The 7,853-nt window shown below is 35.4% G+C and overlaps 1 pseudogene across 3 annotated transcripts; it reads right to left on the bottom strand.

Annotated features, from left to right (window-relative positions):
- Positions 1-594: 594 nt before the first annotated feature.
- LOC149263963 (hypothetical protein At1g04090 pseudogene) lies at positions 595-6,190 on the bottom strand (annotated as a pseudogene). Of its 3 annotated transcripts, none has more exons than XR_016259402.1 (3): positions 3,438-6,190; positions 2,527-2,613; positions 595-736 (listed from the first exon to the last, which is right to left on the bottom strand). The product of XR_016259402.1 is annotated as a hypothetical protein At1g04090 pseudogene, transcript variant X2 (transcript). The 3 variants fall into 3 exon arrangements; XR_016259406.1 differs by lacking the exon at positions 595-736 and adding an exon at positions 1,742-1,863; XR_016259400.1 differs by lacking the exons at positions 595-736; positions 2,527-2,613 and having other exon boundaries at positions 3,307-6,190.
- Positions 6,191-7,853: the final 1,663 nt, after the last annotated feature.

Genomic DNA, 7,853 nt, shown 5'->3' with positions numbered 1-7,853 from the left:
AATGGTAATTAACCACAAAACAAAAAGGGAGAGTCCATCACTGAAAGTAGGAAAAATCTCTTATGGATCCAATGTTAACAAAACGGGGGGTACTTGTGGTCCCAAAAGGGGTTTCCTATCCATTTGGAGCATCGTTTGGGGTAGTAATAAATGCAAGTGTGTACCATAAGTGACGAAATAGGTTAGAGAAGGGCCAAATGGGGTATCTGTGGCCAATGGTAATTAACCATGAAACAAAAAGGGAGAGACCGAGTGTGAGAGTAGGAAAACACTCCTATGGATCCAATGTTAACCAAATGCCACATCAGGATTGAGTTAGAAACCCCAAAATTCCTTGTTTGAACCATCATAAGGGGCACTAAAAAAGAAGGATGTAGTCTAATTGTTCTATTTTGGAGGTTTTTTGAACATATTTTCTGGTCAATTTTTTCCGAATCCCAACAAGAATTTGTTAGAATTACAAGCTTGATCTGTGAACTTTGCACAATTGGAATGCCCCAAGGGTTTTTTTCAAGGTGCTGAATCTATTTGTGCATTCAAAAATGGATTTTAAATAGCAGAAAAACAAGATCTAACCAAAAACTGTTTCGCTAGATTCTAGCCAATTTTTTTAAAACATAGAATAGTTAAACAATACCCAAAAAAACGACCTCAACAAAAGCTCAACACTTGTGATATCGCCATCCTTTTACACAAGAGTCCTTTGCATCATCATAGAACAATTTGTGTAGAAAAACTGCAAAAACAGTTTCTATACATTACAATGGTAGTTGTGTTTGCATGCCAATTTTGTTTCGTAAAATTTTTAAAATGCCTTACTTATTTTCTCTATTTATATTAGTAATTAAAAGACATTCTATCTTCTCTATTTATATCAGTAATTAAAAAACATTCTATTCAAAAATAACATAGAAAACACGGGGAAAGTTGGACAGTTAAAAACCTAAGGGGTGAAATAAGCTTTAACTTTGCACAACAACAAGATTCAGGTTAAGCTCATGTACTCTTTAAAGGCATAGACTTAGAGAAAGTATTATTAACTGCATTTGCTACTAATACAAGATTTCCACTTCATCACCTTTACTTGAGTGTCTCCAGCTTCAAATGCAATCCAGCTTTAAATGCAATTGCAAATGGTATGGCCAATCAAGGAGTATGTCTTACAGTCTTCTTTTTAAATGGCATGCAACATGCATTATCAACATAGAGATTCAACAAAGCCCAAAGCCTTGGGTACTGTAAAGAATTGCCATGCTTAAAGTCAGCTTGGTGTAATCTGTTAAATTTTAACTATTAATCAGGAATTTCAGGGTGAATATAAATCCTTAATCAAAATATCAAATTGAACCAAAATATCAAACAGGAGTGCTTGGTAAGGTACCAACATCATTTTGATCTTATTCCTTTTTTTCTTTCTCAAATGAAAATGTAATAATGCAACAGTATGAAGGGGATTGGAACTTAGAAACACTTACCCATGCATATGAATTCTTAAACAAACACCAAACCAGAATGTTCAACAAGGAAAACTCTGGTTTTGTAAATATAAATGGCCTATTGGTATAGTTGCGTTCTTGCGTTTCTGGTTGTCACAGATATCAATGGATGCCTTTAGCTCAAAAATAGACAGAAAGTGTGAACTTAATACCAATTAATGTAAGTGGTCTATAACAGTACAATATATAAGTATATTATAAAATGAGATCCCTGAAGGCTAAAACATATACCAGAAAACAATGAGCCCAACAAGACACGGTCCAAATGGATCTGGGGAGCTTCATAATGTTGTTGAACAAACCGGATCATGTTCTATCAGGTTCTCCAAGAGCATATGTTCTCTTTGTTATTTACGCTTTAAGGAGTCTGAAGGATATGGCAAATGTACAAATATTCAAACTCGAGAATTTATCATTGAATTGAATGCACTCAAGAAATTTACAGGTTTCTAAATGTACTTAAAAAATTTACAGGTTTCTAGATGGACATCCCACTTTGGATTTGAAAATTGGTCGAACTAGAAATTCTAGAGTTAGCGAAAGGGGTTACTCCACTGCCAAATAGGTCCCTTTCTATACTGAGATGGAAGGCGGGGTTGTGATAACACAAAAAGCAGAGATGCATGCAGAAATCTGACTGCATTTTGCAATTTTGGACTATCAAGAACCAAGTTCGTGTTTGGACACAAAGTAGCAATCAAATAAGGTAGGAAATGATAAAAATTTGCATGACTAATATACACAAGGAAGATTACAAATATAGCTTCTTCTTGTGAAAGCAATTACAGTAAAGACACTGTACAAAATGTAAATGGGAAGAAAAACATGGACATTTGAGATATTCCAGTTCCAAGTTAGTGCTTGAATACAAAGTGGCAACCAAATAAGCTAAGAAATGGTAAAATTTGGATGATTAATATTCACAAGGAGGATTAAGAATATAGCTAGAAAAGAATAACAATAAGGACACAGTATGAAAAGTAAATGGGTAGAAAAGCATGCAATGTCTGAGAAAGTTGAAGGTACTGACCTTCATTAATGTCAGTTTTGTTTCAGAAACACTGATCTGCAGCTTCCAGTTGCAAAAACTCAGATTGGCAAGGTTCTGAGATAAGCTCTGATTATGATGAACATTTAATATTTAGAAGCATGGTGTATAAACTCTGCTCCATGTGATTTTCACACAATAAATATCTCTAATTACAAAATTGTCTTGCATCTAGCAGTAATTTTTTTTTTTTCTATTTGACTTAGACACAAGTGGTTTATCTCCAATTTATAACGCCATGAGAAGATGACATTAAATTGATGTTTAAATGTAGCCTTCTGTAAACCATAAAAATGTTATATTTTGGAAATGGAAAGGTTTTTATGGGACACGGAATTTTGTATTTTAAACAAGGGAACAAATTTTATCCATCCTGGAGAAGTTTCCCATACCAGTGTTGTAACGGTGAGGACAAACACAGGTGTGGAATGTAGCATTCTTACCAAGTTTATTTCTGACTTCAGTAACTGAGAAGCCTCTAGGAGGCAATAAGAAGTCGAGTTGGTCTGGTTACAGTTGCCATTGATTGATATTTGATGGGAATTCTATCTATGCAAATTTTCCTTAATTTAGTTTAGAACTTTAGATGAACAACATAGGCATTAGGAGAATGCATAACAACAGTTTTTCTATGGAAATAAACTTAAAACAAGCAAATAACAGATTATGCACAATATAGGAGTTTCTGAAAAGGAGAGAATTGAATATGAAAATGGAAGTGGAGAACAAAAACAACAATAAGCAGGTAAAAGCAAAAATATTTTGCAGCTATTGGCAGACAAACAATATGCTCAATTCAAAAGTTTATTGTTACAACTTGCAGTACAGAATGGATTGAATTCACAACCAAGTGGAAGAGACTCTGATCATTATGATTGACAAACTGAACTTACATTTTACTAGTAGTGAAAGTGGCACATCAGACTCTTTCATCCCCATACCAATTGTCTTTGGCTTTGGGTCCTGTGGGTCCTTGCTCACCTGAAAGCTCCTTAGGCAGATTGTTTAGGAGACTCTCTATAGGTGACCTCAGTTTAGAAGGAAGCAATCTGATTACCCTATTAAGCTCTGTTCGTGAATTATAGACAATTTTTGGTCCCCACTCCCTCATGTACTGCAACCATGGAGGCTCTACTACTATGTCCTTTGACCCAAGAGCTTCCAAGTGCTCTGCTGCAACAATTTGGTATTTTCTGCTAGTGTCCAGAAAATATTTGCTTCGGCTGGCATCATTCCGGATACCAACACCAAGCTTCCTGTCACCCTCAAGAAAGTTCCCTGCATGAGGAAATGTTGCATGCCCACTCTTTGCTGCATATACTGCTATCCTATTCCCTTCAATGTGCTCCAAATCTGAGGCATTAACCCATTGACCACCGTTGTGCTGTGAGAAATAAACTTTCCATAGTTCACCAGTGAAATTGCTCACTCTAAGAGTGAAATGTTCCCAATCACCAATATGCTCTCCATATTTGAGAGGCATATTAAGGGCACCAACCTTGACAGTGATGGGACCATTCAGAGGATAAAACAACCATATTGCAACATCAGTGTATGTTCCTCCCAAAGCCGGTTTAAAATGTACATATGCCATTGTGCTCTGCAAATCACCTTGTCTCAGTCTTTTTACAACCCCATCCTCTTTAGGGAAGTCAAGCCAGTATTCTTTATCATTGGAGCCACCTTGAGGTAAATTTGAGCCATTAATTGTAATTTGTTGAGGTGCTTCCACGCCTCGTCTGTAGAGCAATTGTCCATTTTCAAACAGCCAAGAAACTGACGACGGGAAGAAAGTCTCCTCTGGATGGAAAAAGACAACAGGTCCATATTTCTTAACTAGTTTATGCATTTGATTAAGCTTCGGCATTGCAGTAAGGTCAAAACTAACATTCTTCAAACATGCAACAGGAAGAGGGTTTTCAGGTTTAAGGTCCTTATTACAATAGAATGTTCCTATACTTACACCTTGGGCTTTTGATCCTCGCAATTTTGGTCTTATGTTCCAAACACTGAAGGGAAAGCTTGGAGGGTTTGTGTTTCCTATTGTCCAAATCAAGCCATTTGTTTCACATATATCAGTGAGGTCTGATCTTACACACCTCACCTCGTCTAAAGAGGGTTCAAGTGGTGTAGTTGTAACCACAAACCCACAGGGCCTGTAATTCTCTGGAGCTTGAGGCAGCCAGAAGTAACCAACGATATCTTGAGTCCCCTTCCACTGCTGACTGCTTAATACCAATGTATAATTCAGTGGTTTTGCCAATGGAGGAAGTCTTTCCCTTACAAAATTCTCACTCTTTTCAGTTGAAATGAGTTTCATATCCAATATTTGTGATACACTGCACATTTCAACACATTCATTTGATAATTGCCTGTCCTTAACTACGAGGATCCATCCTTGAAGACATTTTTCTCTGTTGGACTGACAATAGTGTCCAAGGCTGAAATAGCCATTTGGAATTTCAACGGGCTTGTAAAATGTAGCACCCAAATTATCCTTTCCTCCATTCCAGCTCCATATCCTTTTGAATTTGAGCAATTGCAATACTTCAATCTGCCCCAAAATAATCTTTCCTGTTCCAAACCCACCAACCGGGCCTTCCATTTACAATAATTGAAAGTCTTCTTCCCAGAAGTCAAATTTCAGACAAAGGCCAAATTCAAGGGCCTAGCTTCAGTATTTTGCATGATCCAATTCACAATTTGAAGTAGGAAGTAGGCAGAGTGCCCAAATGGAAGTTGATCTCAAAATTACTATTGCGCAGATTTTGCAGTATACACGGTGTTCAGATGCAGACTAACCCCAAAATCAAGGTCGCAGCAAGCATCTTAGAACTCATATGTTCTTCATACACAACTGAACTTAAAAGTACCCAAATGCAAATATACAGAAATCATCAAGAACTGTAAATTCTTAAACAAGAGAGCACCCAAAATAGTCCTTTCTTCACGCACATAGAAAAAATATATCACTGGAAAACGGATGTTGACATCAGCGAATCTTCCAGGACAGCAGAAAATGCCAGGAATTTAAAGGCAACTTTCCAGTGAAAATACAGAAGGTTGGCATTACCGATTAATATATACACAATTTCTTGAGGGATCCGATCCTTGTACACACATAATTGTCCAAAGCAGATTACCATAAGGATCCGGCAGTCACCTCAAACTGGAATAGCATTTGACAGCTAGAACTTTGGGCCTATCTGCAACTGAGATTGTGGGCAACACCGTCTTTTCCTATTCTTTGGGACCCAGGAAGTCCCTTTTGGATTTCAATTCAGACTGTGGCACCATGTCCTGAGAAGCTTCCTTTACGAATATGATTCCGTGCCCATCATTGATTTGTCTGCAACCCACCCTGCAACCCACCGTAATTATCCTGGTCTAGGATGATGACAATGTCCTAATGCTCGTGCCCTTTGGAATGACACTTCCAGCTCCCTTACCTTCCTTTACGAATATGATTCCGTGCCCATCATTGATTTGTCTGCAACCCACCCTGCAACCCACCGTAATTATCCTGGTCTAGGATGATGGCAATGTCCTAATGCTCGTGCCCTTTGGAATGACACTTCCAGCGCCCTTACCTTAATTTGTAGGGGCAATCTTAGTTCTTAGTACGAGATTCAGAAATTTTGGATTTTTTGTGTTGATATTTGGATTTGTACACAGTACATCTATAGAAATCCTAAAGAGAGTCCCTCTTCTCAGAGAAGCCGTGATCTCATGCTGAATCCCCCACCCAATTCTGTTCAGACTTGTGCTATTTTACCTACTCTCTTCTATATTTTACCTTAATTTTACCTGACATCTACCATAATAATATGGTGTGTAATAATTGGAATATGATTGATCACTGACAATCGCTTTGATTGATAAAGTAATGATCCCAAAACATACAGTATACCACAGAAACAGTTACTTTATTTTTATTTTTTATTAATGTCCATGACAGGAGGGAAGGGAATCTATGACCTTCCTAACAAAAGGTTTTATGCTTGTTTTTTTAATGCAATGTCACAGCATTGATACATGGGAATGCTACATTAAAAATTTATATGCTTGTTCTTCCGTAATGACACAACATGGGAACATGGTAACATTATATAAATATAAAAATAGCTAGTACTGTATATGTGTAAATGTTAATGTGATACAGGTAAATGTTTATTAACTGTGTTTAAGAACAATAAAGTTTAGAGAACGATTAATAAAATAATATAATACTAATGAAGGCCCTCATATCTTGATTCACCCTGTATATAACTGTTCATAAGGGCTAAAGACCATTTTGATTTAAAACAAATTTTAGTTTCTTATGGATTCAAAAAATACTTCACAATTTTTTTGAAGGATTTTTTTATTGGTTTTGCATTTTATATATATATATATATTATTTTATAGACTAATTTTTTTTTTTTTTTTTATATGATATTTTTTTTTTAATTTTACAAAGATTTTTAAAAATTTAATTATAAGTTATTTAATCTGTAAAATTCAAGTGTTGATGGGTTTTTCAGGGTGCTGAATTTATTTATACATTCAAAAATATCCTTTAAACGACAAGAAATCACATTCTTGCTTGAAATTGTATCGCCGGATATATATATATATATATATATATATATAAAATTTGGTCAAAATTTATTGAAATTATAAATTTGATCAGTGAAACTTCTACAATTTAAGCACCTCCGAGATGCTGAATTTATTTATGCTTTCAAAAATACAATTTAAATAAATAAAATCTATGATATGACTGAGAATTGTAGTACTAAATTCCAACAAAAAAAACCCAAACATAGAATGTTTATACTTCATGCACTGAAGTCCTTAGTGAAGAGATACAACCTTATGTAAAATATTAATACACAAGTTTTTGCACTTAGCTTTGAAAGTAGACTTCATGCTCATTATTAGTTGGGTGGATTTAGTAACCACCCTAGATCTATCTTAACCGAATCGATCAAGCATTGAGAGGGATCAAACCTCCTTTCGTGTACAAAACTTGAAGCTCAACAGATTTTATCCCTATCAACACTTGATAGATCTAGGGTTGAAATGGATCTAGGTTGGTTTTAGTCATGGAAGACTACACAAAATTTGTAAATGATCAACATTATGTATATGTATACAAATAAAATTAATCTTTATCTCATCATTTGAAATTTACTCACTTTCCTTAATTGGTTGAAAGTATAGGGACTACTATTAAGAATGATTAACGCTACTCTATCTTCTTCATTTTTTTTTATAATGATACAATCTATAGATGATTAACATTATGTATATGTTTATGTCTAATT

The sequence above is a fragment of the Pinus tabuliformis genome, chromosome 6 (assembly GCF_031772625.1).
Source record: "Pinus tabuliformis cultivar Carrire ecotype Pingquan chromosome 6, CPIR1, whole genome shotgun sequence".
Lineage (NCBI taxonomy): Eukaryota > Viridiplantae > Streptophyta > Pinopsida > Pinales > Pinaceae > Pinus > Pinus tabuliformis.
This window is presented reverse-complemented; position numbering and strand designations above follow the sequence as displayed.